The sequence below is a fragment of the Narcine bancroftii genome, chromosome 2 (assembly GCF_036971445.1).
Source record: "Narcine bancroftii isolate sNarBan1 chromosome 2, sNarBan1.hap1, whole genome shotgun sequence".
In the NCBI taxonomy this organism is placed as follows: Eukaryota; Metazoa; Chordata; class Chondrichthyes; order Torpediniformes; family Narcinidae; genus Narcine; species Narcine bancroftii.
The window spans coordinates 186690849-186715874 of NC_091470.1; the positions used below are offsets into that span (position 1 = coordinate 186690849).

Here is a 25026-nt window from a genome sequence, read left to right on the forward strand (position 1 = left end):
CTTTTGTTGGTTGCAGACTGTCATGAGACCTTGAAGATTATTAAATCATTAGTTCAAAGAGATAAGATCTGAAGTAAACAACATTTGGGTAATATAAGCCATGGTCCCACTGCTGAAGTTTGAGACTCTCCAAGAGGTAGCAATATCTCTCAGCAAGAAGAAGAACTTCAAGAGTCCAGCTAACGTCCTGGTCGAGGGAGGTAGAGAAGCGGCTACCGGCGCCCCGACAACCTATACAAGTGTGCAGTCCTTGCTAGGCGTTGAAAAGTATAATTGGCAAGGCCTTGCATATTGTAGTTTGAATTCAGCTTTAGATTTTGTAATAAAGCATTGTATAAACTGAACTGCTCTCGGTGTGTGTGTGTGTGTGTGTCTATTTTCTTTCGGTAGCTCAAACACTGTGACCAATCAAAAATGAACAAAATGAGAGGGAAAAGTTGACCCAAGACAACGCCCCCCGTCGCCGCCCCACCACCCCCCCCCCCCCACCCCGCCTTATCATATTACACCAAATTTCCTTAACTCTATCAGAAGCCGGACGAAGATTTGCTATCGCCAAAATTCCCCAGGCAGTAAAAGGGAAGCAAAAGACAGGCGTCCCTATCCCCAAAAGTCATTATGTCCAGGAGCCTGCAAACTACGCAGCCTTCAGTTCAAACCATCGCTAATCCCAGCTACACACACGCGCAAACCTCACACATGATTAGGAAGCCCTCGCCACCCTTACAACACCAGCTACCCCTTCAGCCAGTCTAAAGCCAGTCACCAGCAGCCCGCAGCCTGTGTGGCTTCATCAACTCCAGCCCACCGCCTGTGTGGTCTTCAGCCACAAAGCCCCTCACTGCTCCTTTGCTGTCCTACTTCCAAAATTAGCTCAAAACACATTGGAAAAAATAAACCCAGCTTCCAACAACAGGCTGCGGAAACCAATATTGAAATTAGGTAAAACATTATTTTTGAAAGCCAATGACACCGTTCAGTCAAAATGAGAGGCACTTCACTTTTTCACATTTTAATTAGAACTCCGCACAGTTCAAATCAACTACAAGCATACATTTCACAATAAGTTATTAACAAAGAAGAAAACTTTCAGGCTTTTTACACCCATTTTATACATTCTCATCCATGTACACCGTGACCTTTGTTCCCGGTTCCCACCTCTGTGACACCTTGTCATTTCACCCCAAACCCCCACCCCGCTCCCCTTTGAGAGGTGAAGGATGGGTCACTCCTGTGCCACGTATGGCAGTACCGAGAAATCCTCGCGCCATTTTGCCCCTAATCGTGAGGGAGCACCATGTCCACAGTTCCAGACTACAGCTCCTTCCATTAAACTACAACACCCGCGCTCACCCCCACCCGAAACGACGGCACTCTTCTCTCAGACGAAAGCCCCACTCTTCCTGACTATAGTGTCTGATGATGGGAGGACTCAAGAGCAGGGGTGGTCAAACCACGACTCACAAGACAAGTGCAGACTTTTGACATTGACCTGTGGTTCACCGAGGTATTTTGACTGTGTAGTGTTAATGCGTGAAATTCACGGATTGTCAGTAAGATGCAGTCCGCACGTCCGTCCGAGCTCGCGATACCCTAGTCATGGAACATCGCTCTAGCTGCCCTCCCATCCGAACTCCTGACTGTCCGACCAGCCGAACCCTCAACGCCATGATAACCCGCCCACCGAAGGTCTGGTCACCCAACCGCCCTCCCACCGAAGCTCCAAATGTATCAACCCCACACCCACTGAAGCTCCCGATGCCAGCCGAGCTCCTGCTGCACTGACCGCCCCCGGTCACCCACCCACCGAGACTCTGGATACCCCGACCGCCCACCCACCAAAGATGCTGACGCCCTGATTACACACCACCAAAGCTCCCATCACCAGCCCACCAAAGCAGCCCACCAAAGCTACCCACCGAAACTCCTGTCAGCCGACCGCACAGCACAGAAGCTCCCAATGTAACAACCGCTCACCCACCGAAGGGCGTGACACCCCGACCACACGCCCTCCGAACCTCCCGACGCCCTGACCGTGGACTCCGCCTCGGTTGCACCCGCCCCCCTCCACCCATCGATGCTCCTGACGTCTCCATTGGTAACAGCAGTCAAAAGTTGAATACATGTTGTAGAAATTTTCCCCTAAAATTAGTTCCACAAAAATTCACCTATTACACGTTCGTGCAGTATGTGCCCAATTAGCAGTGTTTAAAAATACATTCATGAATAAATATTGTTACCTACATGTATTTTTCAACATTTATATAACATTTTTGTAACCATATGTGGCTCTTATGTTAAGCAAAGGTGTCCACCACTTCTCTACACGGTGGCCCTTCCCCACAGTTTCCTCGCGTTGGCTGCACCAGGCCTCAGTGCCAGATGTTCCGGAGGGTCAGCTCAGGGTACCATCCCACCAGATCCATCGAGTCCTCTTCTCCCAGTTTCTGCAGGACATTCCGTGCTGGTCACTGCCTGATCGCCTTCTGGTTAGAAATGTTCTCCTGGAAACACCTTTCCACAAAGTATAGGTGGTGTGGCAAAGTCCAGCTGACCGGGACATAGCGTGGCTTTGGGGCCAGGCTTATCTTTCGCAACTCCTGATTCAGCTAGAACCTCAGCACGTAGTGGCACTTGGTGACCTCCTCCTTTGCTTCCACGCACAACCTGATGCAGCCACACACGAGGGTGGTCATCAGAATGAGAGCCAAGTTTAATAACACCTTGTTCTCATGTTTTAGTGACGGCGCTCTTTCGGACACGATTTACTATGGACTCCCCACAGTTGGGCGCCAGGGCGGAGAGGTGAAGGATGGGTCACTCCTGTCCCAGGTGTGGCAGAACCGAGAAAACCTCGCGCCGTTTGACCAATTTCTTCCCCAAAATCGTGAGGGAGCACCATGTCCACAGTTCCAAATTTTGGTGGACCTTTGCAATTCCCTCTGACCAATTCTTATAACACACCTCAGCCTCTCCATATAAGATCCCCCGTGCCTTCAGGTGGTCAGATCTGACTGTGATGAGGGATGGTGGACCAGTCGGGACAGTTACCAGGTTCACCCTGGTGCCTAATGCCGACGCAAACTGCCCACATCAGTCTCCAGACCGTTTGTGTATCCGAACAGAAGACAGTGACCTCGAGCATGAACAACGAAAGGAGGACGAACGTGCTGGCAAAGGTGATGCGTCCTAATTCGCGAACTAATGTCACAATGTGCAGTCATGGCTGGCTTCACAGCCACCGGTGGCAACTCTAATGAGTGTTACGCATGCGCAGGGAGACCCTTCTCTTTCGGAAGACAGCAACCTCCATTAAACTACAACCCACGTGCCCCTCCCCCCACCCCCCACCCACCCGAATCGATGGCACTCTTCTCTCAGACTAAAGCCCCACTCTTCCTGGCTATAGATGCTCTCTCCTGGACGAGACACCTTCTCCAAGATTACAACCCCCATCCCTGGACTACAGCCCCCAACACAGGCTACATCCCCCCTCTCCGAGATGCCCCATTCCTCAAGATGACACTCCACTCCCCAGATACACCCCCCTCCACCAAACTACATCTCCTCCCCAGACTACACTACCACTTCCCCAGACGACACAGCCATCCAGAGACAACATCCCCCTTCTCCCCAGACTGAACCCCCCTCACCCAGGCCCTTTTACACTGCTCGTCAGATGGTACACATTTTTACCACTTCCCTTACCTGTGTTAACATGACGAATGCGGCATTGGGGTGCGTCATTTTCATCCTAGTCCTTAGTTGCCAAAGTAAGTAGTGTCAGAGGCAACATGTTTGACATCAGTGTAAAAGTTTCCGCGCCTTCCCGGGACGACGACGTTGCATTAATGCTGAACGTCCCGCCTACCATTGCGCCGGGATGTCGGATCTCTGTGAAGAAGGTCGCACTGACCCGGCTTTTCTTGGTTTAGTGTGAACGACAGCTTTAAACACTGGTTGTTCACTCACCAATTAATGGGTTCGATAGCCGCTTACAGCTGGCCACAATATCCAACTGTAAAGCCACCTCTTGTACACCAAAGCTGGTGTCAGGTGGCCACCTGAAAGTGGAGAACCCGGGCAGGAGGAGCACCGACTTAACCTTTCGGTTGAAAAGGGGTTGTCAGACAACAGACCTACCTCTCCCAGACTACAGACCTGCCTCCCTAAATGACAGATTCCCTTCCCCCAGACTACAGACACCGTCTCCAAGACTACAGCCCCACTGTCCAAGAGCCCACCCTCCCCGACAAAAGACCCCGCCCAACTGAGTGGAGCTCCCCACTCGACTACAGACCCCCTCTGCCAGAAAATAACCCCTCTCCCACAGACGTCTCCTTGCCTCCATCCCCTTCACACCTCCTCCCTGCCCCAACCCGCATCCTCCATCCCTCCACTTTCCTCTTGTTATGCTCTCCCTCCCTCCCTCCCTCCATCACACCCGCTCCTCCACCTCCCTCGCCCATTTCTCCCCGTTTCCTCCCAAATCACTTCCTCCCTCCTCTGTCCCTCATCGACCCTACCCCTACACCCCACTCACTCCCATCCCGTCCAACTCACTCACTCCTTTCCCCACCCATCACCCCATTCACACCCTCCCAACAACCCTCCCCTCCACCCCCTGCCTGTCATTCCACCTTCCACTCCTCCACACCGTCCGTCACGCAGCCCTCCAACCCTTCCTCCCTCCCTCACACAGCCCTCCGCCCCCTCCCTCCCTACCTTCATCCACTCACCACCCGTTCACACAGCCCTCCGCCCCCTCACTCCCAGCGAGCCACGTTCAAATCAGGCGCCTCCAGCGTATCTCGGCCAAACGCGCAGCCGAGCCAGCGTTAGCGCCCATGACGTCACCCACCGCAAGTGGTAGGTCTTTCACACTCCTCCTTCCTGTCCATCAGCCGACTTCCCAGCACCTCAGCCAATTAGGGGACGGACCCGGGTTCGTGGCTGCGGAGACCGCGCGATTGGCAGGTGGAAATGGGCGGGTCCTCGACGGCGTGTTTCCTCCTCAGCCCTACCTCCCGATGGGTCCCAGTGGCACTCGGGACAGTTGGCAGGTTGGTCAATGGAGTCTGGCTTCTTTTGAAAATCTTGCCCCCTCAACAAGGCCAGAACTCTTCTGCTGCCGGACAACGTCGGGCTCAAAGCAGAGGAGAAGCCCGTCAAACAACGAAGGGAGGACGAACGTGTTGGCAACGGTGATGCGTCCTAACTCGTGAATTAATGTCACAATTTGCAGTCATGGCTGGCTTCACAGCCAGCGGTGGCAACTCTCGTGAGCGTCACGCATGCGCCGGGAACAGTGCGACACTCAGTGGTCAGGGTCCAATGGCAAGCCGCTCCCACTAAGGGATCTTCCTTTTACGGCAGATATGCAAATGAAGGGAAGCAAAGTAGAAGATATAGAAAATATCAACAATAATGAAAGAATCGAAGTCAAATCTGGAATTGGAAACTGATTGTGGGGAGTTGGTGCAATAGAAGGTTGAAAAAGATCCAGCTCGCTATGATCTAAAGGGGGAAGGTTGGAGGTTGGGGGAGTGGGAACGAGCGAGCAAAAGCATACTTACCTGGCAGGGGAGAATCGGTGGTCATGATGGCCGATCTCCCAGGACGAGGCTATCCCATTGCACTTCGGGTGTGCTGACGCCTGCGATGTCCCCAAATGCGGGATACTCGACTGCAAAATTTGTGGTAGTGGGGGACTGCGTTCGCGCTCTCCCCTGATCTTTACTTCCAAAGACAGAATTCATTTCTACTCATTATTAACCCGTTTCATACCGACTCTCTCTTCTTAATGGTCCTTTCATGTGCTGTTATAGTCTTCGTGGGAGACCCTCTCATTGCAAAATCTCCACCCGTCTTCACTCACCCTCTGACGCTCACCAAATCTCCCCACTAAAACAACAAATCCAATTCACTCTCATCACCCAATTTCTACACAACCTATCAAAATCTTCACCATACAGCTTCCCCCTGTAATGGAGGATTTAGAACAGCTTATGCAAGAAGGGATGCAGTTGCATCAGAAGACATAATCTAAATACCACTATGGGGCCCAGGGATGCAGTTGTCTTTTGTTGGTTGCAGACTGTCATGAGACCTTGAAGATTATTAAATCATTAGTTCAAAGAGATAAGATCTGAAGTAAACAACATTTGGGTAATATAAGCCATGGTCCCACTGCTGAAGTTTGAGACTCTCCAAGAGGTAGCAATATCTCTCAGCAAGAAGAAGAACTTCAAGAGTCCAGCTAACGTCCTGGTCGAGGGAGGTAGAGAAGCTGCTACCGGCGCCCCGACAACCTATACAAGTGTGCAGTCCTTGCTAGGCGTTGAAACGTATAATTGGCAAGGCCTTGCATATTGTAGTGTGAATTCAGCTTTAGATTTTGTAATAAAGCATTGTATAAACTGAACTGCTCTCGGTGTGTGTGTGTGTGTGTGTGTCTATTTTCTTTCGGTAGCTCAAACACTGTGACTAATCAAAAATGAACAAAATGAGAGGGAAAAGTTGACCCAAGACAACGCCCCCCGTCGCCGCCCCACCACCCCCCCCCCCCCCCCCGCCTTATCATATTACACCAAATTTCCTTAACTCTATCAGAAGCCGGACGAAGATTTGCTATCGCCAAAATTCCCCAGGCAGTAAAAGGGAAGCAAAAGACAGGCGTCCCTATCCCCAAAAGTCATTATGTCCAGGAGCCTGCAAACTACGCAGCCTTCAGTTCAAACCATCGCTAATCCCAGCTACACACACGCGCAAACCTCACACATGATTAGGAAGCCCTCGCCACCCTTACAACACCAGCTACCCCTTCAGCCAGTCTAAAGCCAGTCACCAGCAGCCCGCAGCCTGTGTGGCTTCATCAACTCCAGCCCACCGCCTGTGTGGTCTTCAGCCACAAAGCCCCTCACTGCTCCTTTGCTGTCCTACTTCCAAAATTAGCTCAAAACACATTGGAAAAAATAAACCCAGCTTCCAACAACAGGCTGCGGAAACCAATATTGAAATTAGGTAAAACATTATTTTTGAAAGCCAATGACACCGTTCAGTCAAAATGAGAGGCACTTCACTTTTTCACATTTTAATTAGAACTCCGCACAGTTCAAATCAACTACAAGCATACATTTCACAATAAGTTATTAACAAAGAAGAAAACTTTCAGGCTTTTTACACCCATGTTATACATTCTCATCCATGTACACCGTGACCTTTGTTCCCGGTTCCCACCTCTGTGACACCTTGTCATTTCACCCCAAACCCCCACCCCGCTCCCCTTTGAGAGGTGAAGGATGGGTCACTCCTGTGCCACGTATGGCAGTACCGAGAAATCCTCGCGCCATTTTGCCCCTAATCGTGAGGGAGCACCATGTCCACAGTTCCAGACTACAGCTCCTTCCATTAAACTACAACACCCGCGCTCACCCCCACCCGAAACGACGGCACTCTTCTCTCAGACGAAAGCCCCACTCTTCCTGACTATAGTGTCTGATGATGGGAGGACTCAAGAGCAGGGGTGGTCAAACCACGACTCACAAGACAAGTGCAGACTTTTGACATTGACCTGTGGTTCACCGAGGTATTTTGACTGTGTAGTGTTAATGCGTGAAATTCACGGATTGTCAGTAAGATGCAGTCCGCACGTCCGTCCGAGCTCGCGATACCCTAGTCATGGAACATCGCTCTAGCTGCCCTCCCATCCGAACTCCTGACTGTCCGACCAGCCGAACCCTCAACGCCATGATAACCCGCCCACCGAAGGTCTGGTCACCCAACCGCCCTCCCACCGAAGCTCCAAATGTATCAACCCCACACCCACTGAAGCTCCCGATGCCAGCCGAGCTCCTGCTGCACTGACCGCCCCCGGTCACCCACCCACCGAGACTCTGGATACCCCGACCGCCCACCCACCAAAGATGCTGACGCCCTGATTACACACCACCAAAGCTCCCATCACCAGCCCACCAAAGCAGCCCACCAAAGCTACCCACCGAAACTCCTGTCAGCCGACCGCACAGCACAGAAGCTCCCAATGTAACAACCGCTCACCCACCGAAGGGCGTGACACCCAGACCACACGCCCTCCGAACCTCCCGACGCCCTGACCGTGGACTCCGCCTCGGTTGCACCCGCCCCCCTCCACCCATCGATGCTCCTGACGTCTCCATTGGTAACAGCAGTCAAAAGTTGAATACATGTTGTAGAAATTTTCCCCTAAAATTAGTTCCACAAAAATTCACCTATTACACGTTCGTGCAGTATGTGCCCAATTAGCAGTGTTTAAAAATACATTCATGAATAAATATTGTTACCTACATGTATTTTTCAACATTTATATAACATTTTTGTAACCATATGTGGCTCTTATGTTAAGCAAAGGTGTCCACCACTTCTCTACACGGTGGCCCTTCCCCACAGTTTCCTCGCGTTGGCTGCACCAGGCCTCAGTGCCAGATGTTCCGGAGGGTCAGCTCAGGGTACCATCCCACCAGATCCATCGAGTCCTCTTCTCCCAGTTTCTGCAGGACATTCCGTGCTGGTCACTGCCTGATCGCCTTCTGGTTAGAAATGTTCTCCTGGAAACACCTTTCCACAAAGTATAGGTGGTGTGGCAAAGTCCAGCTGACCGGGACATAGCGTGGCTTTGGGGCCAGGCTTATCTTTCGCAACTCCTGATTCAGCTAGAACCTCAGCACGTAGTGGCACTTGGTGACCTCCTCCTTTGCTTCCACGCACAACCTGATGCAGCCACACACGAGGGTGGTCATCAGAATGAGAGCCAAGTTTAATAACACCTTGTTCTCATGTTTTAGTGACGGCGCTCTTTCGGACACGATTTACTATGGACTCCCCACAGTTGGGCGCCAGGGCGGAGAGGTGAAGGATGGGTCACTCCTGTCCCAGGTGTGGCAGAACCGAGAAAACCTCGCGCCGTTTGACCAATTTCTTCCCCAAAATCGTGAGGGAGCACCATGTCCACAGTTCCAAATTTTGGTGGACCTTTGCAATTCCCTCTGACCAATTCTTATAACACACCTCAGCCTCTCCATATAAGATCCCCCGTGCCTTCAGGTGGTCAGATCTGACTGTGATGAGGGATGGTGGACCAGTCGGGACAGTTACCAGGTTCACCCTGGTGCCTAATGCCGACGCAAACTGCCCACATCAGTCTCCAGACCGTTTGTGTATCCGAACAGAAGACAGTGACCTCGAGCATGAACAACGAAAGGAGGACGAACGTGCTGGCAAAGGTGATGCGTCCTAATTCGCGAACTAATGTCACAATGTGCAGTCATGGCTGGCTTCACAGCCACCGGTGGCAACTCTAATGAGTGTTACGCATGCGCAGGGAGACCCTTCTCTTTCGGAAGACAGCAACCTCCATTAAACTACAACCCACGTGCCCCTCCCCCCACCCCCCACCCACCCGAATCGATGGCACTCTTCTCTCAGACTAAAGCCCCACTCTTCCTGGCTATAGATGCTCTCTCCTGGACGAGACACCTTCTCCAAGATTACAACCCCCATCCCTGGACTACAGCCCCCAACACAGGCTACATCCCCCCTCTCCGAGATGCCCCATTCCTCAAGATGACACTCCACTCCCCAGATACACCCCCCTCCACCAAACTACATCTCCTCCCCAGACTACACTACCACTTCCCCAGACGACACAGCCATCCAGAGACAACATCCCCCTTCTCCCCAGACTGAACCCCCCTCACCCAGGCCCTTTTACACTGCTCGTCAGATGGTACACATTTTTACCACTTCCCTTACCTGTGTTAACATGACGAATGCGGCATTGGGGTGCGTCATTTTCATCCTAGTCCTTAGTTGCCAAAGTAAGTAGTGTCAGAGGCAACATGTTTGACATCAGTGTAAAAGTTTCCGCGCCTTCCCGGGACGACGACGTTGCATTAATGCTGAACGTCCCGCCTACCATTGCGCCGGGATGTCGGATCTCTGTGAAGAAGGTCGCACTGACCCGGCTTTTCTTGGTTTAGTGTGAACGACAGCTTTAAACACTGGTTGTTCACTCACCAATTAATGGGTTCGATAGCCGCTTACAGCTGGCCACAATATCCAACTGTAAAGCCACCTCTTGTACACCAAAGCTGGTGTCAGGTGGCCACCTGAAAGTGGAGAACCCGGGCAGGAGGAGCACCGACTTAACCTTTCGGTTGAAAAGGGGTTGTCAGACAACAGACCTACCTCTCCCAGACTACAGACCTGCCTCCCTAAATGACAGATTCCCTTCCCCCAGACTACAGACACCGTCTCCAAGACTACAACCCCACTGTCCAAGAGCCCACCCTCCCCGACAAAAGACCCCGCCCAACTGAGTGGAGCTCCCCACTCGACTACAGACCCCCTCTGCCAGAAAATAACCCCTCTCCCACAGACGTCTCCTTGCCTCCATCCCCTTCACACCTCCTCCCTGCCCCAACCCGCATCCTCCATCCCTCCACTTTCCTCTTGTTATGCTCTCCCTCCCTCCCTCCCTCCATCACACCCGCTCCTCCACCTCCCTCGCCCATTTCTCCCCGTTTCCTCCCAAATCACTTCCTCCCTCCTCTGTCCCTCATCGACCCTACCCCTACACCCCACTCACTCCCATCCCGTCCAACTCACTCACTCCTTTCCCCACCCATCACCCCATTCACACCCTCCCAACAACCCTCCCCTCCACCCCCTGCCTGTCATTCCACCTTCCACTCCTCCACACCGTCCGTCACGCAGCCCTCCAACCCTTCCTCCCTCCCTCACACAGCCCTCCGCCCCCTCACTCCCAGCGAGCCACGTTCAAATCAGGCGCCTCCAGCGTATCTCGGCCAAACGCGCAGCCGAGCCATCGTTAGCGCCCATGACGTCACCCACCGCAAGTGGTAGGTCTTTCACACTCCTCCTTCCTGTCCATCAGCCGACTTCCCAGCACCTCAGCCAATTAGGGGACGGACCCGGGTTCGTGGCTGCGGAGACCGCGCGATTGGCAGGTGGAAATGGGCGGGTCCTCGACGGCGTGTTTCCTCCTCAGCCCCACCTCCCGATGGGTCCCAGTGGCACTCGGGACAGTTGGCAGGTTGGTCAATGGAGTCTGGCTTCTTTGGAAAATCTTGCCCCCTCAACAAGGCCAGAACTCTTCTGCTGCCGGACAACGTCGGGCTCAAAGCAGAGGAGAAGCCCGTCAAACAACGAAGGGAGGACGAACGTGTTGGCAACGGTGATGCGTCCTAACTCGTGAATTAATGTCACAATTTGCAGTCATGGCTGGCTTCACAGCCAGCGGTGGCAACTCTCGTGAGCGTCACGCATGCGCCGGGAACAGTGCGACACTCAGTGGTCAGGGTCCAATGGCAAGCCGCTCCCACTAAGGGATCTTCCTTTTACGGCAGATATGCAAAGGAAGGGAAGCAAAGTAGAAGATATAGAAAATATCAACAATAATGAAAGAATCGAAGTCAAATCTGGAATTGGAAACTGATTGTGGGGAGTTGGTGCAATAGAAGGTTGAAAAAGATCCAGCTCGCTATGATCTAAAGGGGGAAGGTTGGAGGTTGGGGGAGTGGGAACGAGAGAGCGAAAGCATACTTACCTGGCAGGGGAGAATCGGTGGTCATGATGGCCGATCTCCCAGGACGAGGCTATCCCATTGCACTTCGGGTGTGCTGACGCCTGCGATGTCCCCAAATGCGGGATACTCGACTGCAAAATTTGTGGTAGTGGGGGACTGCATTCGCGCTCTCCCCTGATCTTTACTTCCAAAGACAGAATTCATTTCTACTCATTATTAACCTGTTTCATACCGACTCTCTCTTCTTAATGGTCCTTTCATGTGCTGTTATAGTCTTCGTGGGAGACCCTCTCATTGCAAAATCTCCACCCGTCTTCACTCACCCTCTGACGCTCACCAAATCTCCCCACTATAACAACAAATCCAATTCACTCTCATCACCCAATTTCTACACAACCTATCAAAATCTTCACCATACAGCTTCCCCCTGTAATGGAGGATTTAGAACAGCTTATGCAAGAAGGGATGCAGTTGCATCAGAAGACATAATCTAAATACCACTATGGGGCCCAGGGATGCAGTTGTCTTTTGTTGGTTGCAGACTGTCATGAGACCTTGAAGATTATTAAATCATTAGTTCAAAGTGATAAGATCTGAAGTAAACAACATTTGGGTAATATAAGCCATGGTCCCACTGCTGAAGTTTGAGACTCTCCAAGAGGTAGCAATATCTCTCAGCAAGAAGAAGAACTTCAAGAGTCCAGCTAACGTCCTGGTCGAGGGAGGTAGAGAAGCGGCTACCGGCGCCCCGACAACCTATACAAGTGTGCAGTCCTTGCTAGGCGTTGAAAAGTATAATTGGCAAGGCCTTGCATATTGTAGTTTGAATTCAGCTTTAGATTTTGTAATAAAGCATTGTATAAACTGAACTGCTCTCGGTGTGTGTGTGTGTGTGTGTCTATTTTCTTTCGGTAGCTCAAACACTGTGACCAATCAAAAATGAACAAAATGAGAGGGAAAAGTTGACCCAAGACAACGCCCCCCGTCGCCGCCCCACCACACCCCCCCCCCCACCCCGCCTTATCATATTACACCAAATTTCCTTAACTCTATCAGAAGCCGGACGAAGATTTGCTATCGCCAAAATTCCCCAGGCAGTAAAAGGGAAGCAAAAGACAGGCGTCCCTATCCCCAAAAGTCATTATGTCCAGGAGCCTGCAAACTACGCAGCCTTCAGTTCAAACCATCGCTAATCCCAGCTACACACACGCGCAAACCTCACACATGATTAGGAAGCCCTCGCCACCCTTACAACACCAGCTACCCCTTCAGCCAGTCTAAAGCCAGTCACCAGCAGCTCGCAGCCTGTGTGGCTTCATCAACTCCAGCCCACCGCCTGTGTGGTCTTCAGCCACAAAGCCCCTCACTGCTCCTTTGCTGTCCTACTTCCAAAATTAGCTCAAAACACATTGGAAAAAATAAACCCAGCTTCCAACAACAGGCTGCGGAAACCAATATTGAAATTAGGTAAAACATTATTTTTGAAAGCCAATGACACCGTTCAGTCAAAATGAGAGTCACTTCACTTTTTCACATTTTAATTAGAACTCCGCACAGTTCAAATCAACTACAAGCATACATTTCACAATAAGTTATTAACAAAGAAGAAAACTTTCAGGCTTTTTACACCCATTTTATACATTCTCATCCATGTACACCGTGACCTTTGTTCCCGGTTCCCACCTCTGTGACACCTTGTCATTTCACCCCAAACCCCCACCCCGCTCCCCTTTGAGAGGTGAAGGATGGGTCACTCCTGTGCCACGTATGGCAGTACCGAGAAATCCTCGCGCCATTTTGCCCCTAATCGTGAGGGAGCACCATGTCCACAGTTCCAGACTACAGCTCCTTCCATTAAACTACAACACCCGCGCTCACCCCCACCCGAAACGACGGCACTCTTCTCTCAGACGAAAGCCCCACTCTTCCTGACTATAGTGTCTGATGATGGGAGGACTCAAGAGCAGGGGTGGTCAAACCACGACTCACAAGACAAGTGCAGACTTTTGACATTGACCTGTGGTTCACCGAGGTATTTTGACTGTGTAGTGTTAATGCGTGAAATTCACGGATTGTCAGTAAGATGCAGTCCGCACGTCCGTCCGAGCTCGCGATACCCTAGTCATGGAACATCGCTCTAGCTGCCCTCCCATCCGAACTCCTGACTGTCCGACCAGCCGAACCCTCAACGCCATGATAACCCGCCCACCGAAGGTCTGGTCACCCAACCGCCCTCCCACCGAAGCTCCAAATGTATCAACCCCACACCCACTGAAGCTCCCGATGCCAGCCGAGCTCCTGCTGCACTGACCGCCCCCGGTCACCCACCCACCGAGACTCTGGATACCCCGACCGCCCACCCACCAAAGATGCTGACGCCCTGATTACACACCACCAAAGCTCCCATCACCAGCCCACCAAAGCAGCCCACCAAAGCTACCCACCGAAACTCCTGTCAGCCGACCGCACAGCACAGAAGCTCCCAATGTAACAACCGCTCACCCACCGAAGGGCGTGACACCCCGACCACACGCCCTCCGAACCTCCCGACGCCCTGACCGTGGACTCCGCCTCGGTTGCACCCGCCCCCCTCCACCCATCGATGCTCCTGACGTCTCCATTGGTAACAGCAGTCAAAAGTTGAATACATGTTGTAGAAATTTTCCCCTAAAATTAGTTCCACAAAAATTCACCTATGACACGTTCGTGCAGTATGTGCCCAATTAGCAGTGTTTAAAAATACATTCATGAATAAATATTGTTACCTACATGTATTTTTCAACATTTATATAACATTTTTGTAACCATATGTGGCTCTTATGTTAAGCAAAGGTGTCCACCACTTCTCTACACGGTGGCCCTTCCCCACAGTTTCCTCGCGTTGGCTGCACCAGGCCTCAGTGCCAGATGTTCCGGAGGGTCAGCTCAGGGTACCATCCCACCAGATCCATCGAGTCCTCTTCTCCCAGTTTCTGCAGGACATTCCGTGCTGGTCACTGCCTGATCGCCTTCTGGTTAGAAATGTTCTCCTGGAAACACCTTTCCACAAAGTATAGGTGGTGTGGCAAAGTCCAGCTGACCGGGACATAGCGTGGCTTTGGGGCCAGGCTTATCTTTCGCAACTCCTGATTCAGCTAGAACCTCAGCACGTAGTGGCACTTGGTGACCTCCTCCTTTGCTTCCACGCACAACCTGATGCAGCCACACACGAGGGTGGTCATCAGAATGAGAGCCAAGTTTAATAACACCTTGTTCTCATGTTTTAGTGACGGCGCTCTTTCGGACACGATTTACTATGGACTCCCCACAGTTGGGCGCCAGGGCGGAGAGGTGAAGGATGGGTCACTCCTGTCCCAGGTGTGGCAGAACCGAGAAAACCTCGCGCCGTTTGACCAATTTCTTCCCCAAAATCGTGAGGGAGCACCATGTCCACAGTTCCAAATTTTGGTGGACCTTTGCAATTCCCTCTGACCAATTCTTATAACACACCTCAGCCTCTCCATATAAGATCCCCCGTGCCTTCAGGTGGTCAGATCTGACTGTGATGAGGGATGGTGGACCAGTCGGGACAGTTACCAGGTTCACCCTGGTGCCTAATGCCGACGCAAACTGCCCACATCAGTCTCCAGACCGTTTGTGTATCCGAACAGAAGACAGTGACCTCGAGCATGAACAACGAAAGGAGGACGAACGTGCTGGCAAAGGTGATGCGTCCTAATTCGCGAACTAATGTCACAATGTGCAGTCATGGCTGGCTTCACAGCCACCGGTGGCAACTCTAATGAGTGTTACGCATGCGCAGGGAGACCCTTCTCTTTCGGAAGACAGCAACCTCCATTAAACTACAACCCACGTGCCCCTCCCCCCACCCCCCACCCACCCGAATCGATGGCACTCTTCTCTCAGACTAAAGCCCCACTCTTCCTGGCTATAGATGCTCTCTCCTGGACGAGACACCTTCTCCAAGATTACAACCCCCATCCCTGGACTACAGCCCCCAACACAGGCTACATCCCCCCTCTCCGAGATGCCCCATTCCTCAAGATGACACTCCACTCCCCAGATACACCCCCCTCCACCAAACTACATCTCCTCCCCAGACTACACTACCACTTCCCCAGACGACACAGCCATCCAGAGACAACATCCCCCTTCTCCCCAGACTGAACCCCCCTCACCCAGGCCCTTTTACACTGCTCGTCAGATGGTACACATTTTTACCACTTCCCTTACCTGTGTTAACATGACGAATGCGGCATTGGGGTGCGTCATTTTCATCCTAGTCCTTAGTTGCCAAAGTAAGTAGTGTCAGAGGCAACATGTTTGACATCAGTGTAAAAGTTTCCGCGCCTTCCCGGGACGACGACGTTGCATTAATGCTGAACGTCCCGCCTACCATTGCGCCGGGATGTCGGATCTCTGTGAAGAAGGTCGCACTGACCCGGCTTTTCTTGGTTTAGTGTGAACGACAGCTTTAAACACTGGTTGTTCACTCACCAATTAATGGGTTCGATAGCCGCTTACAGCTGGCCACAATATCCAACTGTAAAGCCACCTCTTGTACACCAAAGCTGGTGTCAGGTGGCCACCTGAAAGTGGAGAACCCGGGCAGGAGGAGCACCGACTTAACCTTTCGGTTGAAAAGGGGTTGTCAGACAACAGACCTACCTCTCCCAGACTACAGACCTGCCTCCCTAAATGACAGATTCCCTTCCCCCAGACTACAGACACCGTCTCCAAGACTACAGCCCCACTGTCCAAGAGCCCACCCTCCCCGACAAAAGACCCCGCCCAACTGAGTGGAGCTCCCCACTCGACTACAGACCCCCTCTGCCAGAAAATAACCCCTCTCCCACAGACGTCTCCTTGCCTCCATCCCCTTCACACCTCCTCCCTGCCCCAACCCGCATCCTCCATCCCTCCACTTTCCTCTTGTTATGCTCTCCCTCCCTCCCTCCCTCCATCACACCCGCTCCTCCACCTCCCTCGCCCATTTCTCCCCGTTTCCTCCCAAATCACTTCCTCCCTCCTCTGTCCCTCATCGACCCTACCCCTACACCCCACTCACTCCCATCCCGTCCAACTCACTCACTCCTTTCCCCACCCATCACCCCATTCACACCCTCCCAACAACCCTCCCCTCCACCCCCTGCCTGTCATTCCACCTTCCACTCCTCCACACCGTCCGTCACGCAGCCCTCCAACCCTTCCTCCCTCCCTCACACAGCCCTCCGCCCCCTCCCTCCCTACCTTCATCCACTCACCACCCGTTCACACAGCCCTCCGCCCCCTCACTCCCAGCGAGCCACGTTCAAATCAGGCGCCTCCAGCGTATCTCGGCCAAACGCGCAGCCGAGCCATCGTTAGCGCCCATGACGTCACCCACCGCAAGTGGTAGGTCTTTCACACTCCTCCTTCCTGTCCATCAGCCGACTTCCCAGCACCTCAGCCAATTAGGGGACGGACCCGGGTTCGTGGCTGCGGAGACCGCGCGATTGGCAGGTGGAAATGGGTGGGTCCTCGACGGCGTGTTTCCTCCTCAGCCCCACCTCCCGATGGGTCCCAGTGGCACTCGGGACAGTTGGCAGGTTGGTCAATGGAGTCTGGCTTCTTTGGAAAATCTTGCCCCCTCAACAAGGCCAGAACTCTTCTGCTGCCGGACAACGTCGGGCTCAAAGCAGAGGAGAAGCCCGTCAAACAACGAAGGGAGGACGAACGTGTTGGCAACGGTGATGCGTCCTAACTCGTGAATTAATGTCACAATTTGCAGTCATGGCTGGCTTCACAGCCAGCGGTGGCAACTCTCGTGAGCGTCACGCATGCGCCGGGAACAGTGCGACACTCAGTGGTCAGGGTCCAATGGCAAGCCGCTCCCACTAAGGGATCTTCCTTTTACGGCAGATATGCAAATGAAGGGAAGCAAAGTAGAAGATATAGAAAATATCAACAATAATGAAAGAATCGAAGTCAAATCTGGAATTGGAAACTGATTGTGGGGAGTTGGTGCAATAGAAGGTTGAAAAAGATCCAGCTCGCTATGATCTAAAGGGGGAAGGTTGGAGGTTGGGGGAGTGGGAACGAGCGAGAGAAAGCATACTTACCTGGCAGGGGAGAATCGGTGGTCATGATGGCCGATCTCCCAGGACGAGGCTATCCCATTGCACTTCGGGTGTGCTGACGCCTGCGATGTCCCCAAATGCGGGATACTCGACTGCAAAATTTGTAGTAGTGGGGGACTGCGTTCGCGCTCTCCCCTGATCTTTACTTCCAAAGACAGAATTCATTTCTACTCATTATTAACCTGTTTCATACCGACTCTCTCTTCTTAATGGTCCTTTTGATGTGCTGTTATAGTCTTCGTGGGAGACCCTCTCATTGCAAACTCTCCACCCGTCTTCACTCACCCTCTGACGCTCACCAAATCTCCCCACTAAAACAACAAATCCAATTCACTCTCATCACCCAATTTCTACACAACCTATCAAAATCTTCACCATACAGCTTCCCCCTGTAATGGAGGATTTAGAACAGCTTATGCAAGAAGGGATGCAGTTGCATCAGAAGACATAATCTAAATACCACTATGGGGCCCAGGGATGCAGTTGTCTTTTGTTGGTTGCAGACTGTCATGAGACCTTGAAGATTATTAAATCATTAGTTCAAAGAGATAAGATCTGAAGTAAACAACATTTGGGTAATATAAGCCATGGTCCCACTGCTGAAGTTTGAGACTCTCCAAGAGGTAGCAATATCTCTCAGCAAGAAGAAGAACTTCAAGAGTCCAGCTAACGTCCTGGTCGAGGGAGGTAGAGAAGCGGCTACCGGCGCCCCGACAACCTATACAAGTGTGCAGTCCTTGCTAGGCGTTGAAAAGTATAATTGGCAAGGCCTTGCATATTGTAGTTTGAATTCAGCTTTAGATTTTGTAATAAAGCATTGTATAAACTGAACTGCTCTCGGTGTGTGTGTGTGTGTGTGTCTATTTTCTTTCGGTAGCTCAAACACTGTGACCAATCAAAAATGAACAAAATGAGAGGGAAAAGTTGACCCAAGACAACGCCCCCCGTCGCCGCCCCACCACCCCCCCCCCCCCACCCCCCGCCTTATCATATTACACCAAATTTCCTTAACTCTATCAGAAGCCGGACGAAGATTTGCTATCGCCAAAATTCCCCAGGCAGTAAAAGGGAAGCAAAAGACAGGCGTCCCTATCCCCAAAAGTCATTATGTCCAGGAGCCTGCAAACTACGCAGCCTTCAGTTCAAACCATCGCTAATCCCAGCTACACACACGCGCAAACCTCACACATGATTAGGAAGCCCTCGCCACCCTTACAACACCAGCTACCCCTTCAGCCAGTCTAAAGCCAGTCACCAGCAGCCCGCAGCCTGTGTGGCTTCATCAACTCCAGCCCACCGCCTGTGTGGTCTTCAGCCACAAAGCCCCTCACTGCTCCTTTGCTGTCCTACTTCCAAAATTAGCTCAAAACACATTGGAAAAAATAAACCCAGCTTCCAACAACAGGCTGCGGAAACCAATATTGAAATTAGGTAAAACATTATTTTTGAAAGCCAATGACACCGTTCAGTCAAAATGAGAGGCACTTCACTTTTTCACATTTTAATTAGAACTCCGCACAGTTCAAATCAACTACAAGCATACATTTCACAATAAGTTATTAACAAAGAAGAAAACTTTCAGGCTTTTTACACCCATGTTATACATTCTCATCCATGTACACCGTGACCTTTGTTCCCGGTTCCCACCTCTGTGACACCTTGTCATTTCACCCCAAACCCCCACCCCGCTCCCCTTTGAGAGGTGAAGGATGGGTCACTCCTGTGCCACGTATGGCAGTACCGAGAAATCCTCGCGCCATTTTGCCCCTAATCGTGAGGGAGCACCATGTCCACAGTTCCAGACTACAGCTCCTTCCATTAAACTACAACACCCGCGCTCACCCCCACCCGAAACGACGGCACTCTTCTCTCAGACGAAAGCCCCACTCTTCCTGACTATAGTGTCTGATGATGGGAGGACTCAAGAGCAGGGGTGGTCAAACCACGACTCACAAGACAAGTGCAGACTTTTGACATTGACCTGTGGTTCACCGAGGTATTTTGACTGTGTAGTGTTAATGCGTGAAATTCACGGATTGTCAGTAAGATGCAGTCCGCACGTCCGTCCGAGCTCGCGATACCCTAGTCATGGAACATCGCTCTAGCTGCCCTCCCATCCGAACTCCTGACTGTCCGACCAGCCGAACCCTCAACGCCATGATAACCCGCCCACCGAAGGTCTGGTCACCCAACCGCCCTCCCACCGAAGCTCCAAATGTATCAACCCCACACCCACTGAAGCTCCCGATGCCAGCCGAGCTCCTGCTGCACTGACCGCCCCCGGTCACCCACCCACCGAGACTCTGGATACCCCGACCGCCCACCCACCAAAGATGCTGACGCCCTGATTACACACCACCAAAGCTCCCATCACCAGCCCACCAAAGCAGCCCACCAAAGCTACCCACCGAAACTCCTGTCAGCCGACCGCACAGCACAGAAGCTCCCAATGTAACAACCGCTCACCCACCGAAGGGCGTGACACCCCGACCACACGCCCTCCGAACCTCCCGACGCCCTGACCGTGGACTCCGCCTCGGTTGCACCCGCCCCCCTCCACCCATCGATGCTCCTGACGTCTCCATTGGTAACAGCAGTCAAAAGTTGAATACATGTTGTAGAAATTTTCCCCTAAAATTAGTTCCACAAAAATTCACCTATTACACGTTCGTGCAGTATGTGCCCAATTAGCAGTGTTTAAAAATACATTCATGAATAAATATTGTTACCTACATGTATTTTTCAACATTTATATAACATTTTTGTAACCATATGTGGCTCTTATGTTAAGCAAAGGTGTCCACCACTTCTCTACACGGTGGCCCTTCCCCACAGTTTCCTCGCGTTGGCTGCACCAGGCCTCAGTGCCAGATGTTCCGGAGGGTCAGCTCAGGGTACCATCCCACCAGATCCATCGAGTCCTCTTCTCCCAGTTTCTGCAGGACATTCCGTGCTGGTCACTGCCTGATCGCCTTCTGGTTAGAAATGTTCTCCTGGAAACACCTTTCCACAAAGTATAGGTGGTGTGGCAAAGTCCAGCTGACCGGGACATAGCGTGGCTTTGGGGCCAGGCTTATCTTTCGCAACTCCTGATTCAGCTAGAACCTCAGCACGTAGTGGCACTTGGTGACCTCCTCCTTTGCTTCCACGCACAACCTGATGCAGCCACACACGAGGGTGGTCATCAGAATGAGAGCCAAGTTTAATAACACCTTGTTCTCATGTTTTAGTGACGGCGCTCTTTCGGACACGATTTACTATGGACTCCCCACAGTTGGGCGCCAGGGCGGAGAGGTGAAGGATGGGTCACTCCTGTCCCAGGTGTGGCAGAACCGAGAAAACCTCGCGCCGTTTGACCAATTTCTTCCCCAAAATCGTGAGGGAGCACCATGTCCACAGTTCCAAATTTTGGTGGACCTTTGCAATTCCCTCTGACCAATTCTTATAACACACCTCAGCCTCTCCATATAAGATCCCCCGTGCCTTCAGGTGGTCAGATCTGACTGTGATGAGGGATGGTGGACCAGTCGGGACAGTTACCAGGTTCACCCTGGTGCCTAATGCCGACGCAAACTGCCCACATCAGTCTCCAGACCGTTTGTGTATCCGAACAGAAGACAGTGACCTCGAGCATGAACAACGAAAGGAGGACGAACGTGCTGGCAAAGGTGATGCGTCCTAATTCGCGAACTAATGTCACAATGTGCAGTCATGGCTGGCTTCACAGCCACCGGTGGCAACTCTAATGAGTGTTACGCATGCGCAGGGAGACCCTTCTCTTTCGGAAGACAGCAACCTCCATTAAACTACAACCCACGTGCCCCTCCCCCCACCCCCCACCCACCCGAATCGATGGCACTCTTCTCTCAGACTAAAGCCCCACTCTTCCTGGCTATAGATGCTCTCTCCTGGACGAGACACCTTCTCCAAGATTACAACCCCCATCCCTGGACTACAGCCCCCAACACAGGCTACATCCCCCCTCTCCGAGATGCCCCATTCCTCAAGATGACACTCCACTCCCCAGATACACCCCCCTCCACCAAACTACATCTCCTCCCCAGACTACACTACCACTTCCCCAGACGACACAGCCATCCAGAGACAACATCCCCCTTCTCCCCAGACTGAACCCCCCTCACCCAGGCCCTTTTACACTGCTCGTCAGATGGTACACATTTTTACCACTTCCCTTACCTGTGTTAACATGACGAATGCGGCATTGGGGTGCGTCATTTTCATCCTAGTCCTTAGTTGCCAAAGTAAGTAGTGTCAGAGGCAACATGTTTGACATCAGTGTAAAAGTTTCCGCGCCTTCCCGGGACGACGACGTTGCATTAATGCTGAACGTCCCGCCTACCATTGCGCCGGGATGTCGGATCTCTGTGAAGAAGGTCGCACTGACCCGGCTTTTCTTGGTTTAGTGTGAACGACAGCTTTAAACACTGGTTGTTCACTCACCAATTAATGGGTTCGATAGCCGCTTACAGCTGGCCACAATATCCAACTGTAAAGCCACCTCTTGTACACCAAAGCTGGTGTCAGGTGGCCACCTGAAAGTGGAGAACCCGGGCAGGAGGAGCACCGACTTAACCTTTCGGTTGAAAAGGGGTTGTCAGACAACAGACCTACCTCTCCCAGACTACAGACCTGCCTCCCTAAATGACAGATTCCCTTCCCCCAGACTACAGACACCGTCTCCAAGACTACAGCCCCACTGTCCAAGAGCCCACCCTCCCCGACAAAAGACCCCGCCCAACTGAGTGGAGCTCCCCACTCGACTACAGACCCCCTCTGCCAGAAAATAACCCCTCTCCCACAGACGTCTCCTTGCCTCCATCCCCTTCACACCTCCTCCCTGCCCCAACCCGCATCCTCCATCCCTCCACTTTCCTCTTGTTATGCTCTCCCTCCCTCCCTCCCTCCATCACACCCGCTCCTCCACCTCCCTCGCCCATTTCTCCCCGTTTCCTCCCAAATCACTTCCTCCCTCCTCTGTCCCTCATCGACCCTACCCCTACACCCCACTCACTCCCATCCCGTCCAACTCACTCACTCCTTTCCCCACCCATCACCCCATTCACACCCTCCCAACAACCCTCCCCTCCACCCCCTGCCTGTCATTCCACCTTCCACTCCTCCACACCGTCCGTCACGCAGCCCTCCAACCCTTCCTCCCTCCCTCACACAGCCCTCCGCCCCCTCCCTCCCTACCTTCATCCACTCACCACCCGTTCACACAGCCCTCCGCCCCCTCACTCCCAGCGAGCCACGTTCAAATCAGGCGCCTCCAGCGTATCTCGGCCAAACGCGCAGCCGAGCCATCGTTAGCGCCCATGACGTCACCCACCGCAAGTGGTAGGTCTTTCACACTCCTCCTTCCTGTCCATCAGCCGACTTCCCAGCACCTCAGCCAATTAGGGGACGGACCCGGGTTCGTGGCTGCGGAGACCGCGCGATTGGCAGGTGGAAATGGGCGGGTCCTCGACGGCGTGTTTCCTCCTCAGCCCCACCTCCCGATGGGTCCCAGTGGCACACGGGACAGTTGGCAGGTTGGTCAATGGAGTCTGGCTTCTTTGGAAAATCTTGCCCCCTCAACAAGGCCAGAACTCTTCTGCTGCCGGACAACGTCGGGCTCAAAGCAGAGGAGAAGCCCGTCAAACAACGAAGGGAGGACGAACGTGTTGGCAACGGTGATGCGTCCTAACTCGTGAATTAATGTCACAATTTGCAGTCATGGCTGGCTTCACAGCCAGCGGTGGCAACTCTCGTGAGCGTCACGCATGCGCCGGGAACAGTGCGACACTCAGTGGTCAGGGTCCAATGGCAAGCCGCTCCCACTAAGGGATCTTCCTTTTACGGCAGATATGCAAATGAAGGGAAGCAAAGTAGAAGATATAGAAAATATCAACAATAATGAAAGAATCGAAGTCAAATCTGGAATTGGAAACTGATTGTGGGGAGTTGGTGCAATAGAAGGTTGAAAAAGATCCAGCTCGCTATGATCTAAAGGGGGAAGGTTGGAGGTTGGGGGAGTGGGAACGAGCGAGCAAAAGCATACTTACCTGGCAGGGGAGAATCGGTGTTCATGATGGCCGATCTCCCAGGACGAGGCTATCCCATTGCACTTCGGGTGTGCTGACGCCTGCGATGTCCCCAAATGCGGGATACTCGACTGCAAAATTTGTGGTAGTGGGGGACTGCGTTCGCGCTCTCCCCTGATCTTTACTTCCAAAGACAGAATTCATTTCTACTCATTATTAACCCGTTTCATACCGACTCTCTCTTCTTAATGGTCCTTTCATGTGCTGTTATAGTCTTCGTGGGAGACCCTCTCATTGCAAAATCTCCACCCGTCTTCACTCACCCTCTGACGCTCACCAAATCTCCCCACTAAAACAACAAATCCAATTCACTCTCATCACCCAATTTCTACACAACCTATCAAAATCTTCACCATACAGCTTCCCCCTGTAATGGAGGATTTAGAACAGCTTATGCAAGAAGGGATGCAGTTGCATCAGAAGACATAATCTAAATACCACTATGGGGCCCAGGGATGCAGTTGTCTTTTGTTGGTTGCAGACTGTCATTAGACCTTGAAGATTATTAAATCATTAGTTCAAAGAGATAAGATCTGAAGTAAACAACATTTGGGTAATATAAGCCATGGTCCCACTGCTGAAGTTTGAGACTCTCCAAGAGGTAGCAATATCTCTCAGCAAGAAGAAGAACTTCAAGAGTCCAGCTAACGTCCTGGTCGAGGGAGGTAGAGAAGCGGCTACCGGCGCCCCGACAACCTATACAAGTGTGCAGTCCTTGCTAGGCGTTGAAAAGTATAATTGGCAAGGCCTTGCATATTGTAGTGTGAATTCAGCTTTAGATTTTGTAATAAAGCATTGTATAAACTGAACTGCTCTCGGTGTGTGTGTGTGTGTGTGTCTATTTTCTTTCGGTAGCTCAAACACTGTGACCAATCAAAAATGAACAAAATGAGAGGGAAAAGTTGACCCAAGACAACGCCCCCCGTCGCCGCCCCACCACCCCCCCCCCCCACCCCCCGCCTTATCATATTACACCAAATTTCCTTAACTCTATCAGAAGCCGGACGAAGATTTGCTATCGCCAAAATTCCCCAGGCAGTAAAAGGGAAGCAAAAGACAGGCGTCCCTATCCCCAAAAGTCATTATGTCCAGGAGCCTGCAAACTACGCAGCCTTCAGTTCAAACCATCGCTAATCCCAGCTACACACACGCGCAAACCTCACACATGATTAGGAAGCCCTCGCCACCCTTACAACACCAGCTACCCCTTCAGCCAGTC

At 52.1% G+C, this 25026-nt stretch overlaps 4 non-coding genes across 4 annotated transcripts; all 4 read left to right on the forward strand.

Annotated features, from left to right (window-relative positions):
- The first annotated feature begins 5568 nt into the window (after positions 1 to 5568).
- Positions 5569 to 5732, forward strand: LOC138755909 (U1 spliceosomal RNA). The gene has a single exon (XR_011352621.1). It is a non-coding gene; the product is annotated as a U1 spliceosomal RNA (small nuclear RNA).
- A 5865-nt stretch (positions 5733 to 11597) lies between these two features.
- On the forward strand, positions 11598 to 11761 carry LOC138755920 (U1 spliceosomal RNA). The gene has a single exon (XR_011352632.1). It is a non-coding gene; the product is annotated as a U1 spliceosomal RNA (small nuclear RNA).
- A 5916-nt stretch (positions 11762 to 17677) lies between these two features.
- On the forward strand, positions 17678 to 17841 carry LOC138755918 (U1 spliceosomal RNA). Its single transcript, XR_011352630.1, has one exon. It is a non-coding gene; the product is annotated as a U1 spliceosomal RNA (small nuclear RNA).
- A 5919-nt stretch (positions 17842 to 23760) lies between these two features.
- LOC138755913 (U1 spliceosomal RNA) lies at positions 23761 to 23924 on the forward strand. Its single transcript, XR_011352625.1, has one exon. It is a non-coding gene; the product is annotated as a U1 spliceosomal RNA (small nuclear RNA).
- The last annotated feature ends 1102 nt before the right edge of the window (positions 23925 to 25026 follow it).